Genomic DNA, 21,622 nt, shown 5'->3' on the forward strand with positions numbered 1-21,622 from the left:
GGGGGGGGGGGGGGGGGGGGAAACAAAAATAGATTTTGTTGCAGGTATGATGGGAGCCTGAGCCAGTAGAATGGCACAGTGGGAAGAGAGGGACATGGTGCTGCCTTAGCTCAGTCTAGCTGGAAACCAGCCCTAAATCAAAGGAGAGGGCATGGGGAAGGAGTAAAAAGGGAGAGGAGGACAGTCAGCTTGCCAGGGGAGGGAGGAGAGGATTTGGAGAAGAATGGATGCTGCCAGAAACGAGGCTTCAGTGACCCATTGCTCAAGGAGTCATAGTTTTTTTAGACAATGCAGGATTTTCTTTCTTTGTAAAAATGTACACACTACCACTTTTTTTTTCCCCCCCCCAAAAAGCAACTCTCTTTCTGACAGTGTACCATTTCTGAAGAGTGAATGTACCAAACTAAAACTACTAAACCCACTGGGTTTAGCAGACTTTTGCTTTCCATCCTTGTGGGACAGTGCAATCAAAGCAGACAGCATCTTGTAAACATCTGCTTTCAAACATACAACTGATCATCCAAAACCATCTTCTCATTTACTAAAGATCAAGTTAAATTTGTTCCTACAAAAGAACACTTTTCTTCCCTCTATTTTGCATTGTGGGGTTTCTAGAATTTCCTCTGTGCCTTCCCAAGAGCTCTATTTAACCGATCAGGTTGAGTCTTTATTTAAAGCCCAATATGAGAAGTGTTCAGCTACCTGAGGTTTTCCATCAACTGTTGCTCAGTAAGTCACCAAGAGGAACAGAACACGCTGGTTGCAGTTCCCCTTTTAGAATCCCATTTCACTCATTGGGTAGAAGGATCATTAACTGGAAACTATCCTACAGTCAAAGCTGCTTGGTATTTTAGTGAGCAAACCTCGAACTTGTCCATGAAATAGTTCACAGCTGCCTTCTGCTGATGCAAGGACCCATGCAGATGCAGATGAACACTCTCCCATGCTGCACAACTGTTTAGCTCTTGTGACTGTCTTTTGCAACACACCAGTGGCTGATGATGGTTCCTGCTTCATTCTGATTATATCCATAGAAATTTTCCTTCAGCTAAAGCTTTGCAAAGAGCACAGCAGCCATATGGTCATCACTGTGTACTGGAAACATCTTGGATATCTGCTATAACCAGTTAATACCCAAATCCGTCACCCATTAGGTCCTCTAGCCTGCAGAGGAATATTTCACTTAGAATGCCAAATTCCTCTGGGCTCAGAAGCCCCTTCCTCGGGGATGACATGGAGATGCTATATTTTCTGGAGACCAACCCTGCCAAATGATTTTCCAATTACCTAATATCCTAGTATGAATATCCACTCTCTGAGAAGGATGCAGCTGCTCTGTAGCCCACTCCTGCAAGACTACACCTACTGTCCCTAGTCCTTTATTCAGCTGTGGATGAACCACTAATATCTTCTGCACTTCTGCAACAGAATGACCACAGGTTCCTGATATGCTGGAGAAGCTGATCCCTAGAGTTTGCAATCAGCCTTCCAACAAGGCTCTTCTGTGTGTGGCAACAGGACTAACACGCTCCCATCCAGATCTCTGCAGAATTGCAAAATCACACTACAGCAGTTGTTGCAACCATTTGCCAAGTTGGTGTCAGGACGTCAGAATCCAGACCTGGAGCAAATCTCAGAGTTCCTCCAAATAGTCTATAATTTTAACTTCTCCTACCTCTTCTGTATTGATTTTTTTAGTTCCCCTTCACAATGACTCAGACTGCTGCTCTGAAAAATTAATCTTTGCTCCAAATAATTTTGTCACCAATGCCCCAAAATTGTCAGCATTGGCATCTGTGCCTAAGATGACAGTTTTCACAGGTAGGCAGAGGACAAAACCAGTCATGAGAATCCCTGCCATTTCTAGGCATGTTAAAACAAATTCTTGCAATTACTGAAATGCTTTTTTTCTACCTGATCCAATTTACCAGGTTTTCAATATGGAAAGGCCAAATAAATAAAACTTTGGACTTTTTCTCTGCCTATTTCAAATCACAGTTATTTTACTACTTACCGTTCCTCAGCTGCATCCAGCAAACAAGGAATGCTCTGCTCGTACTTCCCAGCCACAAGAATTTTAGCAGCTACAAGTGCTGGCTTATGTGAATCTGCTCCCAAACACATTTTTATAGGTCAGCTCATAAATGTAAACACACGTATTTCATATATCACTCAGCCAGCACTGCTGCAGCAACAGCAGCCTTCGAGGGAGAGTCAAAGCACAAAACTGAAGACAGGGACCACTCAAGCCATCTGCATTTAGTCAGCATCACATGTGAGTCAATGCCATAAGACTGCCCCAGTCTTTTCAAGCTTTCTCTGCTGGAAAGTTGAACCTGCACACAGCTGTTCAACAGTATTTGCACTCAGAGGGGAGAATAACTTCTCTGCTACATAGCGATTGTTCACAAACCATTTATTCCACCATTGCTAAGGTGATTTTCTGCAGACTGAAGTTATAAACCCTAACGTTGTTTATACTGTTATTAGGTGTAATGAAATCTAAATCATTTGTAGGATCATCTACTACATCATCCGTGAAGAATTCTTCTTTCCTTTAATCTCACATTCCAGCCTCCAAATGCCGCCTCTCAACTTTTGGATGGATATATTTGTGTCAGCCCACTCTGTATTTGAGACCAAGAAGTTTTGGATCCTTTATTTCCAAGTCTTTGCAAATCAAAACACATACCAATAGCTGAATTATAATGAATTAGCTGAGACGTTAGCAGCAGAAGTTAGAGGACCTTGGGACAGATCTTTTACCACCATCCCATGTCTCTCAGCTTCATGTCTCCCTGGTTTCACCTGATCCCTGCAATATGGTAATCTAGCCATTCTGGCATTTAAAACGGACATTTTATTTAAAAGCCAAGCTTAAATTAAACTTAGTTACTACCCTCACTCTTGCTCAACCCTTTCCTTGGTTTTGCTGATGAATTTACTGCTTTTTTGATAATCATTTAACAGTGTTAAGAAACAATCACATCTCCCTCAGTCAGAGCTCTCTGCAAGGAAAGGCTGGGTTTAAGATCCAAAAGATGAGCAAAAGAGGATCCAAGATGAGTCCAAGGCTACAAAAGTGTCCCAAACCAACACAGCATCCGATCTCCTGCTGTCCTGTTTCCTCAGCCAGCAGCTGGCTCCCCCTAGGACCCGTGTTTCCTTATGAGACTGAACCCACAGTTTAAGCTCTTGGTAGGATTCCTCCCTACTAGCAACTATCTGGGCACACCTATACCACACCTCTGTTTTTTCTCCTCTCTATCAACTACACCATCATCTATGGCTGGAAAGGGTTTTTTAAAATATCCTTAGAAATATGCATTTTATTCTGCTTTTGAAATCTTTAGTCTATTCTTTATTATTTGCCTGGCTTAGATCAAAAAGCCTGCGGTTCTTCCTCTTGGAAAGACTGCATCTTAGGTCAGTACTTTACCCAAGCATATTTTAAGGGTCCTGGAGAATATTCTTAGAACAGAGAAACTAGTAGTGGTAGCAGGTGTTTTTGATAAAATAGATCTTATTCAAAAAAGATAACTAAGTTCATTTTAAGCAAAGAAAAAATAAAAACCAGACAGATTCATTTTCCCTGACCACAACTACAAAGCTTTCAGTTAATTCCCTCACCAGCAACCTCTAACTCCAGCGCAGCAATGCCCAAAGCAATGAGGCACGGGTTCACCATACGGAAAGCACCCTCCTATGCGCTGGAGTTGCCCTGACACAGCTTGAGTGCAACTGGGCAGCGCTTCGTCACCAGGGCTCTGCTCCTGCCGAGGAGGTAAGAGGGGAGAGCAGGGGCAGCAGCATCCTGAAGCTGGCAGGACCAGGCTGCAAGGGGATAGAACCTTCAGCACCAGATGAGCCCATGGAGAAGGGAAGATGAAGAATATTTCCAATTACTTCAAGTGAACTTTGGCTACAGAAGTCGACAGTCACAGCCCCAGCCTTCTCCTCCAGAACCACATTTCCCTGCTGTTCCAGCACTGCTGAGCTTGCCTTTCCTTATCCTGCTTTCTAAACAATAACCACCTGAAGCCCATATGCCCTAAATATTTAGAATTATTAAAAGGCTTATATTCTCTATTTTGGCAGAGGCATGGGCTTACCTATTTCTTACTGCTATCCTCACCAGAGGGATACAGTAAAAAATGAACAAAATAAAAGATTTAAACTAGGATTGATCAAGAATGGTGGCAGTCAAGCACAAAAATGCTAATATGCTATGTTAGCTGGCTATGTCCTCTACCCAAAAACTAGCTTATAACAGTGGTTCACACAACACCTTGATCTTTTGTTAAGGAAGTACCATATAAATATGCATGCATTAATATGCTACAACTAGGACAAAATAACAGTATATTTAAACTGCTCTCTCCCTCCCATACTTACACTTCTAAATGCTCAAAGAGAGATGTCTGAAGACTTACTGTGACCACCTGATTATAGCCACATTGCACTGATGCCATCATACTGAGCACTGTATCAATACTGATAGATGTGTTACTACAGGCTTTTGGTACACCAAAAATATGATTCATCATATAATGCATCATTGTAATCAGCGCACTGATTACAAAAGTAATTCTGAAATAAATAAACCCCCTGAGTTACATTCTACAAGTAAAATAAAAAGATTTTATCTTTCTTCAGTTCATCATTAATGTCAAAGGCAAAATCCTAAAAAGGAATCAGCAAGAAAAGCCATGCCTGCAGCTGTGACTCCATATATCTAAAGTAACTACAACCACTCTTCTGTCTTGAGCAAAGATCTACAACATCATGCTGCAAAATATTCTTAATCCATAAAGCACCTTACATTTACAATAATACCTGGTTACCATCTAACAATTCAAAATATTGATAGTACAGATAAATGAACAATCTTGCTTGTTGATATGTTATGTTTGGTTGCTGATTACAAAGATTAAAAATTAACTCACTTGCCAAAGACAAAACCAAAAACTATAGCGAGAATGATCCATATAAACAGCTCAAGATCCCCAGCACTCTTTGGTAAAAGCCAAAACTTTTCACAATAAAGCCAAAAGCAAAGGGAAATATTTTCAACATTACATTAAATCAGTACAGTACTGTAATGACACATCTAAAAACATAAGAGAGCATGACTATTTGCACATCTAAAAAGAGAATTGGTGTTTGATATCTGAAACAGAGATACAATAATACAATGCACTAATTAGGAGATGGGGATTTCTGCCCTTGCTCATGGTGGCCAAACATAAAATTAACCTTTTCCACATTAACTTTGTGATATTTGCAGGCTACTTCACATACAAAGTAATTGGCTGTTCTGTGTCTGTCTCTGCTGTCCTTGCTGTACACAAGCCTTTTTTTTCTTGATACTGACAGATATTAGAAATCAATTACGATCAAAATCTTTATTATACAAATATAGGAACTTTTCATCTAAAAAACACATATACCTGAACTTCTCAAGGAAAAAAGAAAAATGCATCAAAGGCTACCTCAAAGCTCTCCACCTCCTCCTGGCCAAGTTGATAGATTTTGCAATTCAATTATTCAAAGGACCTTTGGAAGTCTGGCTGGTGTTTTAAGAGCCTGAGGAGAGTTAATAGGGTCAGTAAACAAGATAACTGACTTTTTATCTGGACTGTAATGGTTTAAGGACAATAAAAAGTCTCTGCAAATTAGTCATATCAGATGGGAGATATTCACTGAGTGGTTCTCAGCATCCTGGAGCAGAAAATATGTTTAACAGAAGAACTGAAGAGAAAGCGATGTGCAATACAGGAGTGTTTCTCAGTCTTTTATTTTAACTCACATCAAACCATGGATCACTTTCCATTGCTGCACAAAAAAAAAAAAAAAAAAAAAAAAAAAAAAAAAAAAAAAAAGAGACTCTAAACCCAGATATTTCTCTAGCTATTATTTATAAAAACATTAAAACATGAAAATAATCCATTCATTTTTACAACCATTTCATAGATCTAGATAATCAAGAAAAGCCAATACTTGGTTCCAAAGGTTGCCTGACATACCCTCCCATACACAGGGGTCTCGACACCTCTCTGCCATCCCCATCTCCTCCTCAAGCCCCCAGACGGCAGATGGCTTCTGAAGCCAGATGTGTCCCTGGGACCACATGGAGCTCCCCTTCCCAGTGTCCCTCTCCTCCCTGTGGGGATATGACCCAGTCAAATGCTACCCTGGCTACTCCGTAGGCTACCACCACACCAGACCTCTTCAGAGTGCTGGCAGAGATGCACCAGCAACGAAAAGGATACCAAATTATTGTGATTTCTGTTATCTGGTGTAAATACATCCCATGGACATATTCTGCTGCCACCATCTCCTCTGCAGCCCAGTGGCAGTAATAGCTGCTTTGCTCTCTGAGACTCCCCAAAAAAGTTTGCTTAAGGCCAAGCCTGCAAAACAGATGGAAAATGCCTTTTTCATAGAAGCCTTTTTATCACCACTTCTAAAGCAACTTGTCTGACTTCCTTAAAGACAATTGAAATTTCAAACCTATCCAAATAGGAACAGGACTGAACTCTAGGTCTCACTCTCTGATTTACAAAATACAGGATACAGTGTGCTGGGGGTGAGGAAGGAGAGGATGGGTAGTAAAACACTGCTTTTCTTATTGGCTGGTGATAAGATCTACAGTTTTTAAACGCTCTGCATAAATGGGACAGTTAAGCAAGCCAAGTTCAACACTGGGAGAGAAGCTGCAGTTTACAGGAACAATTTATTCTATATATTGAAGAAGTTGATCCAATGAATAATTTTTATTTTTCAAACAGCTGCGACATATCAGGAGAACTTATCTGGCAAAGAGCCCTCGGGCTGACAACAGAAGCTGAAGTAGGAATATGACACAGAAACTGTCTGCTTCAAAACAGAGCAATCAAATAAATGATAATCACTTGATAGATTATGAGTGCAAAGCAAAACTTAAATTCAGAAAGGAATAACAGAACCCTGCAGAGAACAGTTTACCCTTATGGTCACCCATAAACCTTGAAGATCTTCTGTTCAACCTCTACTTCAAAGGCCACTTGCTGATGCAATAAGTAATTTGGTCTCTACAAACTATGTTTTAATAGCACCCTGAAGAAACAGACCGACAGGAAAGTGATCTTGCCCCTGCACTCAGCACTGGTGAGGCCGCCCCTCAATTCCTGTGTTCAGTTTTGGGCCCCTCACTATAAAAAGGACATTGAATGACTCGAGCGTGTCCAGAGAAGGGCAACGAAGCTGGTGCAGGGTCTGGAGAAGAGGAGGCTGAGGGGAGACCTCATCGCCCTCTACAGCTACCTGAAAGGAGGTTACAGAGAGCTGGGGATGAGTCTCTTTAACCAAGTAATAAGCAATAGGACAAGAGGTAATGGCCTGAAGTTGCACCAGGGAAGGTTTAGACTAGATATTAGGAAGCATTTCTTTACAGAATGGGTTGTTAGGCGTTGGAATGGGCTGCCCAGGGAGGTGGTGGAGTCCCCATCCCTGGAGGTGTTCAATTGGGTTGACATAGCGCTGAAGGATCTGGTGTAGTTGGGAACTGTCAGTGTTAGGTTAATGGTTGGACTGCATGATCTTCAAGGTCCTTTCCAATTGAGTTGATGCTGTGATTCTGTAATGTTTGTCCCTCATCTGTCTACCTTTGCCTTAGCTACTGTTTTAGCTTGTTTTAGCTTGATCACAGGCACATTCTCTTTCATAAACGGGATCACTTCAACACGGTATTGTTTACAGAAAGAAAACATCACACTTCTGAGCACTGATGCTTTCTTCAGGGAAAGGGGCTCGGCTTCTTGCTTCAACACCCAATAGATACTGCCCAACGCCATGCAAGCTATCATGCTGACAATGGATACACATAGAAAGTAAAAATCTCAAAGGTCCCAGGTCACCCGATTTAACACAAACAGTGCCAACAAGCGCTGTGATGTGCTAAGGGGACAGCTTACGCCACCTGATAACACACAGAGAGGGTTAGACGCCTTGCCTCTCCAGGTAGCTGGCATTCCCGCTACAAAGCTTGCTGCTGAAGAGCAGCACTGTTTGCTACCCTCATCTACCCCCACAGTCAGAGCCACCCAACTACTAGTATGTCTGACGTCTCCATTTCACAGTGCTCCCCTGAGTCTTTTGCAAAATTGTTTTTATGGTAAATCTTCCTTAGACAATGAGAATAATTATTTCACTGGTGATTAGCTGAAGATATTATGGCAGATGCTACATCGTCTTTCCCAAGGTAAAATACCAAATACATGGTACTTCTTTGTTGCAAATAGTGTGACTCCCACTTTCTATTAATTGAATTCTAACATTCCCAAAATATATTTTATAATACCAATGCTTATATACAGTCCTAACACATCTATATGGATAATTTGTTTAGCACAATTAATATCTATAAAAACCTGCTCTAAGTCAATTTTAAACCAATAGTTAACTGCTTTTCCCTCCACACATTTTTTTCTAATAAAATATATTTTATTAAATAATAATAAAAAGCCTGCAAGTCTACATTACGTTTATACCCTTTTCCTCTCACCAAATCAAAGAACCATTAAATTTACTGTCCTGCTGCCACATGTAGCTACTAATGTGAACAAGATGTCGAACACTTTGCTGAAATCAAATTAGTCTCAAAAAATGACCCATGGGGACAGTTTCTGTTTATTGTTAATACTTACATGTAAGTCTTTTTGAGCTTTCTGGTTTCTCATTTTTTCAAACTAGATGTAAACAGAATTCTAGACAGCCACCAATGTTCACTGATGTCAGTCACTAGACTCCATTACTATACATATTTCATCATTATTTGACTCTTAACTACTTACTGAAGATGGTCCTCCTTAACAATCACACTGATGATGACTTTAAAACAATCTCCCATGAAAGGCCCCTCTTTAGTCCATAAACAATTAAAATTGTTTCCATATTTCCCAACTCAGACTGCTCCCTCAGGGTACAATTTCCTAACTGATAAATGTTTGTAATGAGCAGTGGTGGCAGATGAGTCATTATTTTGTTTCATTCGTGTTAGGATTATTTATTAAATGTCCTGCATCCCAAATTATGAGAGTTAAAAATCACAAAACTAGACCTAAAGTTGTGCTTTCAAAACATACCATGGGCACATGTCACAGTGTGGAATGTCATGTTTATGCACACGTCTAGCGACACTGCAGTTGGGAATGATCATGCTTACTGGAATAGCATAAAATGAAAAGATTAGCCATGGTAGGGAAAACGGTACTATGCTCTGCTACTTTGCATTACACTACATTAAAGATCATCAAGCAAGTTGCCATAGTTCATTTATACTATGCAACATTATTGTATCTCTATCAGGCCCTCAGGTCTACTTTAAAACAAATAAGTATTTTATTTTTGACACCGTTGCCACCATTTATAAACAGTCCTAGAATTAAAAAACAGCAGCAAACAAGTGGTGATTCATGATAACTATGGATATACAATAGATTCTCTTTAAAGTCACTGGTAATGCATGTCATGCATGTCCTCAAGAAATTCTGGAGCTCTGATTTTTCACCCTTGATTCCCTCCTTTGAGGGAAGGGAAAGCATTGCCATTTTATGAAGAGATGACAAGGAAAAAAACCCCACACAGTTTCTATATGTTGATTTTATTTTTAAAATATATGCAGCAATCCTAGTGGAACAAATTGACACAAAGCTGGAATCTGACCCTGTAACTGAGATGACTGCAACATGGTAAAATCAAGCAATCAAAAAATACAGGTTGCACAGTCAAGCAAGTTGGGGGATAACACACCCTTTGAGAACAGGGGAAGACTTATATTTAATAATCTGCAAGTGGCAATACATAAAACGCCTTCTAAGTGGTAGATGACCCAGAAAAAGCTGGGGGCAGCAATGGTCCTATTGGGACAGCAGGACATTCGGGAAAACCCAATCTGAAAATCTTCGTCATTTATTTCTAAGCAGTTTACTACGATCTGTAACATCATTATAGGGAAAGGTAACCAGAACAGATACTTACATTTTGAACTAAATACAGAACTTTTTATAAAATTGTAGAGATATTATGAAAATAAAAATGGATTAGGAAGTCTTACAAAACTTGTTTGTTTTTTTGGTAAATCACTGTGAGCAAAAAAGATGGTCAATTTATATGGATTAAAACTGAAAGGAGGTATTGGGAATATTTATGAGTAGTCCCAATCTAAATGCTTTTTCAAGATGCTTTTAACAATAAACATTCATTGTGCTATAATATGTTTGCTCTGTGAGTGCAGGGGTGGTGGTGGTGGGGTGTTTATTGTTTTTTTCTGTCTGTTTACTTTTAATTACTTGAATGCTTTGCATTTAAAAGCAATGAGACCACTGACATAATACATGGTAGCAGAAGAATGCATCTGGCTTAACTCAGTATACTGTCATCCTTAACGTTCTTGCTTGAAATTCAACCTTTTTTTTTTCATTATTAGAAACTAACTGAACTGCAGATATCAAGGGGAAATTGAGAATACACTGCTCAGCATCTGGTTAGTACTTAGCTTGTTTTCCAGTTTGTTCTGTTAGATGGAAACATTATCCTTGGTATACATGTAATTGTGTCAGTAACTGTTTATGAAGCTATAACACTGTTATACAGTCAGTTATGCAAAATTTGTTCTCATATATTTTTAAATAACAGCAGAGCATGCTTTTGCTTTTTTTGTTTGTCTAGGAAAATGCTTCTGTGACAAATATTACAAGTAATAATTACTATCATATAAAGCAGTCAGTCCCTTACTGTGGGTCTGATATTATGCTCATGTTATCCAGTCTCACACTTCCATAAAGATACTGCTGATACTGAGAGGTAAATGATCAACAGTAACAGTCATCTGAAGAAATCTGAGCAAAAAGCTGTGATGAAGATGCATTCTTCATCTTGAAGATACCATCTTTATGACCTTCCATACTGGAAGTCCTCTGCAAGCTGTATTCAGTATTTAAACTGCAGATACACATTGTAAAAATTTACCAGGGTCTTGAAGAGTTATAAAATGTCCATGTTACGGTTGATACTACTAACCTCATTTCTACTTTTATCTACCAAAGATAACACAGACAAGATGGCATCATTTTCCATTACAGAATTCAATTCTCTTCCTACTCCCATAGAGAGAAGAGGATAATTTTCCACTGTTAGTCAACAATGCACAACATTTACCACCTTTTTTTCTATTCCCATATTATTAGCATTTGTCTAACGCTCTAGTTTCTTTGTCTTCATATAACAAACCCAGAAGTGGCTGAGCATGTGCAATGCTCCATAATAACAAAGGAGAGTATTTATGGTCACAGAGGTGTTGGCATTTAAAGTTTTCGCTACAATTTAAATAATTCTCTTCACACACAGCACAGCGAATGTTCAGAATGGGGGGAAATCTCAGAGGAGCACTGTTATCAGTTTGGCCTTAAATTTGTACACACTAGAAACACAGGTTTGGAGACCCAAAGGAACTGCAAATACAAAACATCCCACTTTCCCTACAGTCAGGCAGACAGACCATAATTTCCACAAATTCGTTCTCTCGTCCTCAACCTCTCCCCTGCCATCTTAGCCCCTCTGTCTTGTGATGCTCTGCTCGCATTTTCCTATCCTTCCCTTTTATCTTGATGCCGGACGTCCCTAGCATACCTGCTACCATCAGAGAATTATTGGGAGAAAAAAAATCCTGCTAGAATTAATGAAAATTCAAAGGTGAAGATAAATAAAGCCATTAACAAAGAAATACATCTTTTAATAAAAGAGATGAAAAGGAGTAGCTTCAGCCTGTGAGATGCTGGTAGTCAAGGTCTGGTGCCTGCTTAACATCCACTTTGATTGGGTCTTCTCTCAAGTATTGGACAACCACAGCCTCATCCTTACTGCTCTCCTGGGAGCCCCAGGTAGCATGTTAGCTACTTCAGACAAGAGAGATGGCAGCCTTCAGAGAGAATGAGTTACTTATCCATGAGTTACTGTCTGAAAGCAGCATTCAGCTGGCAGCAGTTTTAATACAATACAAACATGACCACTTCCAGAGGCATATTACATTGCAACCTGGAGCACTGCAGCTAAACACTATCTTTACAGAACATTACTGTGTTTTGAAAATTTACCATTTTTATTTAAGGAATAAGCAGTCCTTAGAATATCCATAATTTCTGACCTTTTTTTTCTTCCCCCAGAAAAATTAAGGCAACTGAATTGATTCTTTTTCCTTTGCACACCTCAATACAGATGTAAAAACTGCAATGCAGCTGCGAATCCCCAGTGAAGCTGACAGCACAGCCTAAACCACAGCCTCTTCTCTACTATCACCTTTTGGCCTTTCAAAATAGATGAATCATATTATTTTTATCTTACTTCTCTTCGACAATCTATTCTTACCCACACACAACCTTGATTCTCTTCACCTCTTCAGCACAACTCAGAAGGTCAGATTCCCCCAGCTTGCTTAGTGTAATCTTTCCCTTATTTCACATTCAGTGCAAAGTCCTTCTATAACCTGACATTAAGGAAAAGATGTCAGTAGAGAAGTCTTCCTGGATGCACTACCCATCAAACCTCCTCCTACCTTTAAAAGCCCCACTTCAGCCTCCCAATCCCACTGGCATGTTCTAGTTGACACAACTGACTATGGAGGCACATCTGACAATTTGCCCACAAAGAGCTCCTGGGCAGCGGGAATTGCTCTCTATCCTTTACAGACAGGTTTTTGCTGTTTTCACAGCAGATCTTAGCAGATGAGCAAATTTAGGCCAGCATCTTTCTTTACAGCATGCTGTGACTAAGGAAGCACAAGTTTATCTTAGCAGGCTGTGCCATCTTCAATTTGTGAAGTTCTTCCTTTCGCTAATGCCAGAACACTTGGCTCAGACACTCAAGAGTCAGGTTCACATCCTGGCAGGAGCAAGCTCTCGTAGGGAATGGTGTGAGTTGAAGCAAATTACAGTGTAACGATAGCTTGCTCATAAAAATATGACCCCAGACCACTGCAGCCTAATAACCTGTTCATGATGTCGAACGTTCTGGAAATTATCCAAAACTATTAATTTTTTTCAGGGAAAGATGATGTTAACTCTTATGACCCTGATCACTGTGGCTGCAGCTTCAGTAGTAGGTTCAACTCACTCCTAAGTTTGCATTATCAGAAAGGTATTGTTCACAGTGAGCACAGAGAGGAAATTCAACCAAAAAAACAGTGTGCTTCAGGCACTATTCCATAGGGAAGGAAGGAAAAAAAGGACCTCGAACAGCTTGACGTGGGACTTTGAGAACTGTGGGACTCATAGCTTAGCCAACTAAAACAGATTAAAACAACATTCATGACAAACTGTTTGGAGAGAAAGTGGCCCTTCTGTGCTTCAGGGATGACTGCTAATAGTGAAAAAATACAGGGCAGAGCCTGTTGCAGAGCCTGCATTAACTACAATGGCTGGAAGTTTTACCAATGTTTTGATAATGTACACAATTGGGGAGAGAGCACACATGCACATACGCACAGAACATTAGGAAAGCAGCATTCTATCTATATTTATTCTACATGTCATCTTCCATCCTCCTATGTAGAACCTTATAGCTGAATTTTTGATTCATTAATTTCATATAAAATAAGATAAAGAACCATGCAATAGATACGTATTTGTTCCTCATGTTAAAGGACTATCTTAAAAAGAGAATCATTAACTTTTAGTGCCAGAAAAATTCAGTCACATGTGTTTGTCTCTGTACATGATTCACAAACATGATTTGCTAACAAAAGGTATTCAGCTATAACCAGCAACATGCAGAGCATGATAAATCACTTTGAAGCAAGCATCTATAATGTCACAGCCTCCAAAAAACATTTCACAAACAAAAATATTATTAAAACAGTAACACATACTTTAAGACTAAATTTTATTTTTTTTTTTGGTCTTGCTTTGCAACCAGAGCCATGTTTTGTAGAACCAAAAATAAACTCAAGGGCAGAATTGGATCATGATGGTTTCTGTATGCCTGCTCTCCTCCCTGCCCTCCCTGCTCACTGCCGCGCTGAAGGGATGCTCTGTCACAAGGGATACATCAACCAGCCGACCAGCAAGGCTGTTACACAACGCATCCATCTGTGGTTCCTCTGCTGGCTTTAACTGCTTGCCTTAGGACAGCCAAGCATGTCGGCATCCTTGCTTTGTATTTAAAAGGCTCTCCTTGTTCTTTAAATAACTCTAAGGATGACGTTTGTGTGATTCCTCACTGCTGTACCTGGCTCACAAAGAGCAGCACACCGACTGTGTTGCCCCTGCGACTGCAGTACTGGGAACTGGCAAAATTCTACCTTTCCAAAGCAGAAACCCAAAATAAAACCAGACAGAATGAGAGGTGAAAAAGCAAAGGCTTCATCCTCAATCATTTTTGTTTTGCCTGACTCTCCATCCAGGCTGACATATGATGACCAAGCATGTCGGTGGTTGAGCTGCATAGCAGAGACCCAAGCCCAGGAGCAGAAAGAGAAAGCTGCTCCCTCCTGCTCCCACCGGTCTGTCAGCAGCCCAAGTGCCCCAGCACTGGGATGTACAACACTCATACTGGTTTGAACTGGTCTGGTTTCTATGCTTCTGCCTGGATGACAGAACTGTTGGTAACCACCGAGATCTGTCCCCAATTTAATGGAGTTTAGATAAACATGCACCTAAGTAACACCTATGCCAAAGATGAATAACTAAAAAACACAGATTTGCAAGTGAACAGTGCTGGGTGCAAACACACAGTCAAATATATTTTTAAAAATTTTTAAAAAAAAGGAAAGAAAAAAGCTTTGGCCAATTTCTGTAATTCGCCTCTCCCTTCAGCATACCTCACTCCCAAGCAACATATCTGAGACAAATTTAAACATTTATCTCTTGAACAGACAACTGCAGTGAAGTATGTTAGGGCTGTTTAATCACACTCATGTGCTTTCAACTCCAGCAGACAGATGTTATTTTGTTATCCAGACTCAGAGGAGCGTATCTGAACCACCTTAATCACTTGATGGTGGAAGACCTGTCGAAAATATCATCTTTCCAAAGTATTTCATGAAATCATAAAGCACAATAAAACTATGTTGTTGCATGTGTGTTCACAGTCATGTTTCTTTCTGAAATAACCAGTAATTCTGCGCACACAACCTAGCAGCTTGGAAAGACCAGTTTTTTCGAAAATGTTAAGGTGGCAACTTTTCAAAAGAAAAGTAAAAAAAAATAAGTTGTTGCAATCAGACAATGTGATCGACACAGCCTCATGCATCATTCTTGAATCAGAGATGTGCAGAATCTGATTCCACCTTTTAGCCTAGAAGGCATCTCCGTCATACTGGGAACCCCAAATGCCTAGCACAACTGTGCTGTGGTATTACTGTCATGGGGATCAGTCAAGGTTTTGGATAATCCAAATGAAGTAATCAAAAAAAGTAATCGCAGCCTTCATTTTTTGATTCATCTTCTAATTTTTCATTCCTCAACAATAAGCAGTTTCTTTCTTGGTTGATTTTTTTTAAACTAACTTTACTGAAAAAAAATCACAGAAGACTCACCAGAGTCTGAGAAATATGTGATGTTTTGAAAGTTGCCTTCACAAAAATTTTCACAAGTAACTTAAGTTTAGGATATAATCCAGCAAGTGAAGACTGCATTTTCACCAAATACAACATGAAACAATATTTCTACAGTATATGTAGTATGCTCTCTAATACTGCAAAATGATTGCAATAGTAATATCCAGTATTTCTGAGCAGTTATGTGTGGGCTGGGGGTTATTACAATGTCAGTTCTGATAAAGGGTATTTGCTACAAAAACTGGGAGAAGAGAGACAGCTATGAAAGACTTTCTCTAATGATTTCTGGCAGTGATCTGAGTAAGGCCTGTTCCCAAAACTCAGTCACAGGGACAAAATCTGTGGGGTCAATATTTGTTAACTCAAGCCTCACTTCAGCTTCAATTTCAGTGAACAAAAGTCTGTAAAAACCAAACATTTTGAGAACCTTTGTTGCAGCCAGAATTTTAACTGTAGTCTTAAATCAAGTTTTAGAGTGAGCATCCATTTTCCACTTTTTATTCCCATGAAAGTTGTGATTTTTACTACTTGATCAGATGAAGATTGTGCATCTTCAAGCTGTGCCTTAGAATATGACATAGAAAAGCTCTATGTATAGACCAAAGGATTTCAGCACACTGACAGACTGTGTTTTCCCATATTAGACTGCTGGGAGAATTCACTATCTGAAATTTTCAGTTCCAGTAGCCCACAGTCCTCTGTACTAAACAAAAAGCAGACATGATAAAAGGGCTATCCTTTTTCCCTGCTATACATGTACTCTAGAAATATTTAATGAAGTTATATGCTATATGCTACCTTTTTTTTTTCCTCTTAATATATAATTTGACAAGGGAAGTTTAACAAGTTGAACACAGTTTGTTAATGTGCAATAGCAATTGATTATGTAACGCTTTTTAAAATTCATTTTTAGTGGTGACAAGAATATAGTTATTGGTGGAAAGAGAAAATAAATACCTGCTCTACTCAGAAATCAGCTGACAGCCCCAGTGAGTTGCTACTTGATTTAATTTCCATTAATTTTCCACCAGAGAAACTCCCGGCAGGGAACACAAAAGACTCAACAAGAAGTTTCTGCAAACACTTGGCTCCCTTAGCCAAGTGATCTTTTTCTTGTGCTGTTTTTAAGCCAAATGTGCTAAAATCAAATGGGTTTGTGCATGACTGGCTATTCCAAGCCTTGTGGAAATAACCAAAACCCAGGGTACCACCAGTGCACTGCTTGAAACGTTTTGAGAAGTCCTCAGATTAGAAAAATGAAATGGTCATCTAATGAAAATTATGTATTTTTTCCAAATATTTTACTTTTTATTGTACTTGCCATAAATATCAAGGGTCTAATCCTGTAAAATTCAGCTCATGCCAAGAATCTTACCAAAATTCATCAGATTTTCTTCTCTAGAACAGAACATCCATCCACCCAGAAAATGCCTGTTTGGCATTTATTATAGGATTAAAATTCATCAGTAGTATGACTTTAGCCCTATAAAAGGGAGTGATTAATTACTTCAATTTTATTTAGTTAGTTATTTAGTTAGGAACATGAAATGCAGGATTAAGCAAGAGCTGTGTGGATAAATTGCCTTACATTTCCAAAGCAGGAAAAAAACGTTCCCATTAATTTAATCTCAGTTCTGAAAGCTGCGTACTAGAAATGGCCACATAAAAATGCATATGTCAGGTCACTTCTAAATAATAATTTTCAAAATGAGAGCTCCTGAAATACTCAATAACTGAACAGGAGCACGAATTAAAATACACCTGTATGGCACAACACAACAGAGTTATATTACATATAAATAATTATGCATGTATATTCTACGTAAGTACATGCATACACACACACACACACACACACACACTAGCTCTAAGTTAGCTAGCACGGGTCCCAACAGGTAGGATGTTTGGCACTGGGGAGAAGGCAGCACAAGGGTGCTGCTGCTCACCATTAGTGTGACAGCTCAGGATTAGGCACAGGCAAGGGACCACCAGGTGTGATGCCAGCAAAGGAAGGTCAAACCCACATCACTCATCTCCCATGCAAAGCTCTTACAATCACAGGAACCTGAAAATTTCAGCTACATCTCAGGAAATCAAAACCAAGCCCCTAATTTAATAACTGCATTCTGTTGAGTTTGTTATATATGAAAAAAAGTGGTGGCTTCCCTCCTTCCACCTTCAGGCCCATCTTCTCCCACCACACCTGTAAGCCAGTAGTATCTTAAAAAATACAGCAAACAACAGAAAACAAAAAAATCTTCATAAGGCTTTGGTAACAAATCTAGGACACCCATGCCTGTATTTAAGTGTTTAAATGTAGTAAAATATTGCCTCCAGCTAGATTAATTCCATTTCCTCAGAACAAAAAGTGTATCGTTGAGAGCACTGATTATTCTCACTCTCCTGCAAGCCACTTGCAATCATACTTGATTTGTAATTTCCATAAGCTTCCTTAACTACCATAATTGAGGGATGCTTTTTGGTTGCAGCTCTGAAACCAATTTTGTATCTTTATCAGGACTAGCAGGAAAGCAGCACTGTATCTCCCTCCAAGTCTCCCTGCTCAAAACCCACATTTTAACCTTAATGCCGAGAACTGTGTGCTTGTTAGTGCAATAACCAGTGCTGCTCCATCTGTAGGATCTGCAAAGGGAAGTATGGATTTCTGTCAAGAAGCACTTCTCTCACAGAAGCCATTTTTGCATTTTAAAACAAATTGCCTTTAAAGCATCAGTAAGTTTTACAAACCACTGTCATAAGCAATGTGTTTTTAAAATGCTCCTTTTGAGGATTTTTAAACTATAAACTTGGAATCCATGACACTGAGTGAGCTTCAGTTAAAGGATGGGTTAGAAATACATGAAAAGCTCATTGACACAGGGTGGGATTCAGCTCCACTTTACAACATCTATACTTATATATACAAGTGGACTGTGTGCCTGTACTCCCACCACTGTCAACAGAAATCACAATAATTAGCAGAGCAGAGACCAGCCATTACTGGCAGGGTTAAGACTGGTCTTAGCCTAAATTTAGGTATACCTAGCATATTGCCCCTGGTCGTTAGCTGCTGCTCCCAGAGCAAGGTCTCAAGCACTTGCCAGGTCATATCCAGACTTCTGCACAGGCATCTCAAACACCTGACAACATGTAACACGGCACCAGATGTTTATGTGTAGCCAACTCCATCGTCCACTTGGTGCTTCCTTTGGAGTAAGATGAATGGATCTCGAAGTCAACTGTCCTCTGTATTGAGGAGATACACTGACCACAACGCCAGCTTACATGAGACACTTACAATTCTCCATCTGAAAGGAAAATCCCCTTCTTACTAAGTTTTCCAGAATAAGAATCTCCTGTATTTCATCAACAACTTTTACCAAGGTACTTGCTGTTGACTGATAAGCTTAATCATAACCACATTCCTAAAATTAAGATATACCCTACTATCCTGTAATATTTAGCTCTTTCCAGGAGATGTCCAAAAGTACAGTAAAAAACTCCCAATTTTATACATGGAAAGGGAAAAGAGCAAAGGAGTTTGCCCAGCATCAGCTACGTCATCACTATCAGCTGGTGCTACCAACTTAACAGTGAAACCCAGAGCTGAGCCCCATCCATCACTACTCCTGGAATTAGCAGCATCCCCAAAAGCATTTCAAGGCAACTTTCCAAAACAATTAATTAAGCTTTACTTCAACAAAACCAAGGTGTGGGTTTGTCCCAACACTTCTGATTTTGGGTAGCAGGCTTATTTTTGATTTTGTCTCTGAATGCAAACTACTTGCTGTCTCAAAGATTATGTACAGCTGTGCTCAAGGATGAACTTAAAGTGCTGTAAAATATTGGAAACTAAATGGCATTTATTCAGCATTATGGGTTTTGTTCAGATGGACATGCTGGGTTGTTAATGCTAAAGGTATTTTGATTCACCTCTGAATAAGCATATTTTGGCACTGCTCCCATTCACAGTGTGAAATTAAAAGATTACTATTTTGAAAGTATACAAGCTAGCGCGGTATGCAATTTGTCTGCTGCAGATAAAGCTGATTATAAAGGAAGCGGGTGGTTAAACTGCAAGTCTATTTGCTTCACTCCAGACTTCCCTAATGCTCCTGGAGTGGGAGAAGGGCAGGGAGCACTAGCAGGCTCACAGCTGAAGCACTTCATAGGCACCAAAGACCCATTACTTGCTGCTCATGATGCTTCCATGCTCAATTTATAGAGACTACAAGAATTACACTAAGTCCTTCTATACCTTCAGTAGCAGGAGTTGGGTTTTTTTATTAAAAACCTACCCATAGTACTGTAGACAGAATATTCTTTTCTCTTCAGAGAAGAGGATGGCTAGTGAAGAATTTCCATACTCTACCTGGTGCAGTGATTTTTAAAAAATAATGATTTTCTCATTGGGCCAATTTTTGGTGAATTTACTGATAAAACAAACTTGGCCTTTGGACTGAGTTACTTCCCCCAGAAACAAGATCTTTTAGTATTATTTCCCAGCAAAAAACTCAGCTGTTGGTTCACTTTCAGGGTATTCAGCCAGACTCTCCCCAGACCCCAAACCCAAATGTGAATGGGGAATACAGTGATATTAGAGTAACCAGGTGTCAAAACTCAAACCCAACCTCAATTTAATTTCAGATTTCCCTCTATTTCTATCACTTGCTGTACTACAGTTACTAAGACAGATGCATCTAAAGGAAGCAGCTAAAGTACCTTACATCACGAGTGAATAACGCTATAAAGCTGTTACAGATATGTTGTGATTTAAACCACAGGCAGCTGTTAAGCACCATTCAGCCACTCACTCACCCTTCCCTCCACCCCCAGTGTGATGGAGGAGAGAATTGGGGGGGGAAAAAAAAAGTAAAACTCATGGGTTGAGACAAAGACAGTGTAGTAGGACAGAATAGGAAGGGAAAATAATAATAAGAGAACATACCAAACAAGTGATGCACAATACAATTGCTCACCACCCGCAGACTGATGTCCAGTCAGTCCTTAAGCTGTGGTGCCCTCCTGGCCAACTGCCCCCTAGTTTACATACTGGGCATGATGTCATATGGTATGGATTATCCCTCTGGCTAGTTCAGGTCAGCTACCCTTCCTGTGTCCCTTCCCAGCTTCTTGTGCACCTCCAGCCACCACTGGCAGGGAAGTATAAGAAGCTGAAAAGTCCTTGACTTAGTATAAACACTTCTCAGCCACGACTAAAACATCAGTGTGTTATCAATATTATTCTCATCTTAAATCCAAAATACAGCACTATTCCAGCTACTAGGAAGAAAATTAACTTTATTCCAGCTGAAACCAGGACAAGTTTGTGGCAATAATTAGGGCCTTAGAAACAGAGAAGTTTACCCTATTCTCATGTCAGAAGGTAGGTGTTGCAAGGAAGAAGGTACCAGGTACCTGTAAGACACCAAAATAATGTTGAACATTTATCCTGCGTTATGCTTCTTACAGAGGTCCCAAAGTATTTTCCAGATACTACACACAATTCTGCTCTATTTGCACCTGACATCTTAATATTTGGAAAAATCTGTTAAAGTTTTTTTTGAGAATTTCACTGGATGTAAGTATACAAATCCACAAATACCTCTAACCTGTGGCAGTGCAGGAGGCAGAGTACAGCTGCAGCAGTTGCCAGGTATTTTATCTGGTTTTCAAAGGCTGCTCTGACCTGTTTGCAAGATGGTATGGTTTCTGTGAAAAAAAAGACTGGATCTTCAGACTTTTCAGGAGGCCAACTTCCTTCACAGTGGAAGCATAATTTTTAAATTCCGTTTTAGAATTTGTGTAAGGAAAATCCTATCTTATATTAAATACAGCCATATCCTGAAAACAGTGAAGGGCAAACCTATTTATTTCTCAGATATGTTCTTATGGATTATTTTTTAAAAATTAATAAATAATCAGTCTAAATGTGTCCTCTAGAAATATGCTTGATTTCTTCTAACAGTCCATGTTTTATATTTAAAATCCTGCTAGAAATGAAAACCCAGTTATAGATTGGAATAATAC

The 21,622-nt window shown here is 39.6% G+C and overlaps 1 protein-coding gene across 1 annotated transcript in view; it reads right to left on the reverse strand.

Moving 5' to 3' along the window:
• The window catches only part of ZNF704 (zinc finger protein 704), a 69,333-nt gene that overhangs the window by 23,109 nt on the left and 24,602 nt on the right, over positions 1-21,622 (reverse strand). The window lies entirely within an intron of this gene.

This window comes from Athene cunicularia (assembly GCF_003259725.1).
Source record: "Athene cunicularia isolate RWA chromosome 2 unlocalized genomic scaffold, athCun1 chr2_part1, whole genome shotgun sequence".
Taxonomy (NCBI): domain Eukaryota; kingdom Metazoa; phylum Chordata; class Aves; order Strigiformes; family Strigidae; genus Athene; species Athene cunicularia.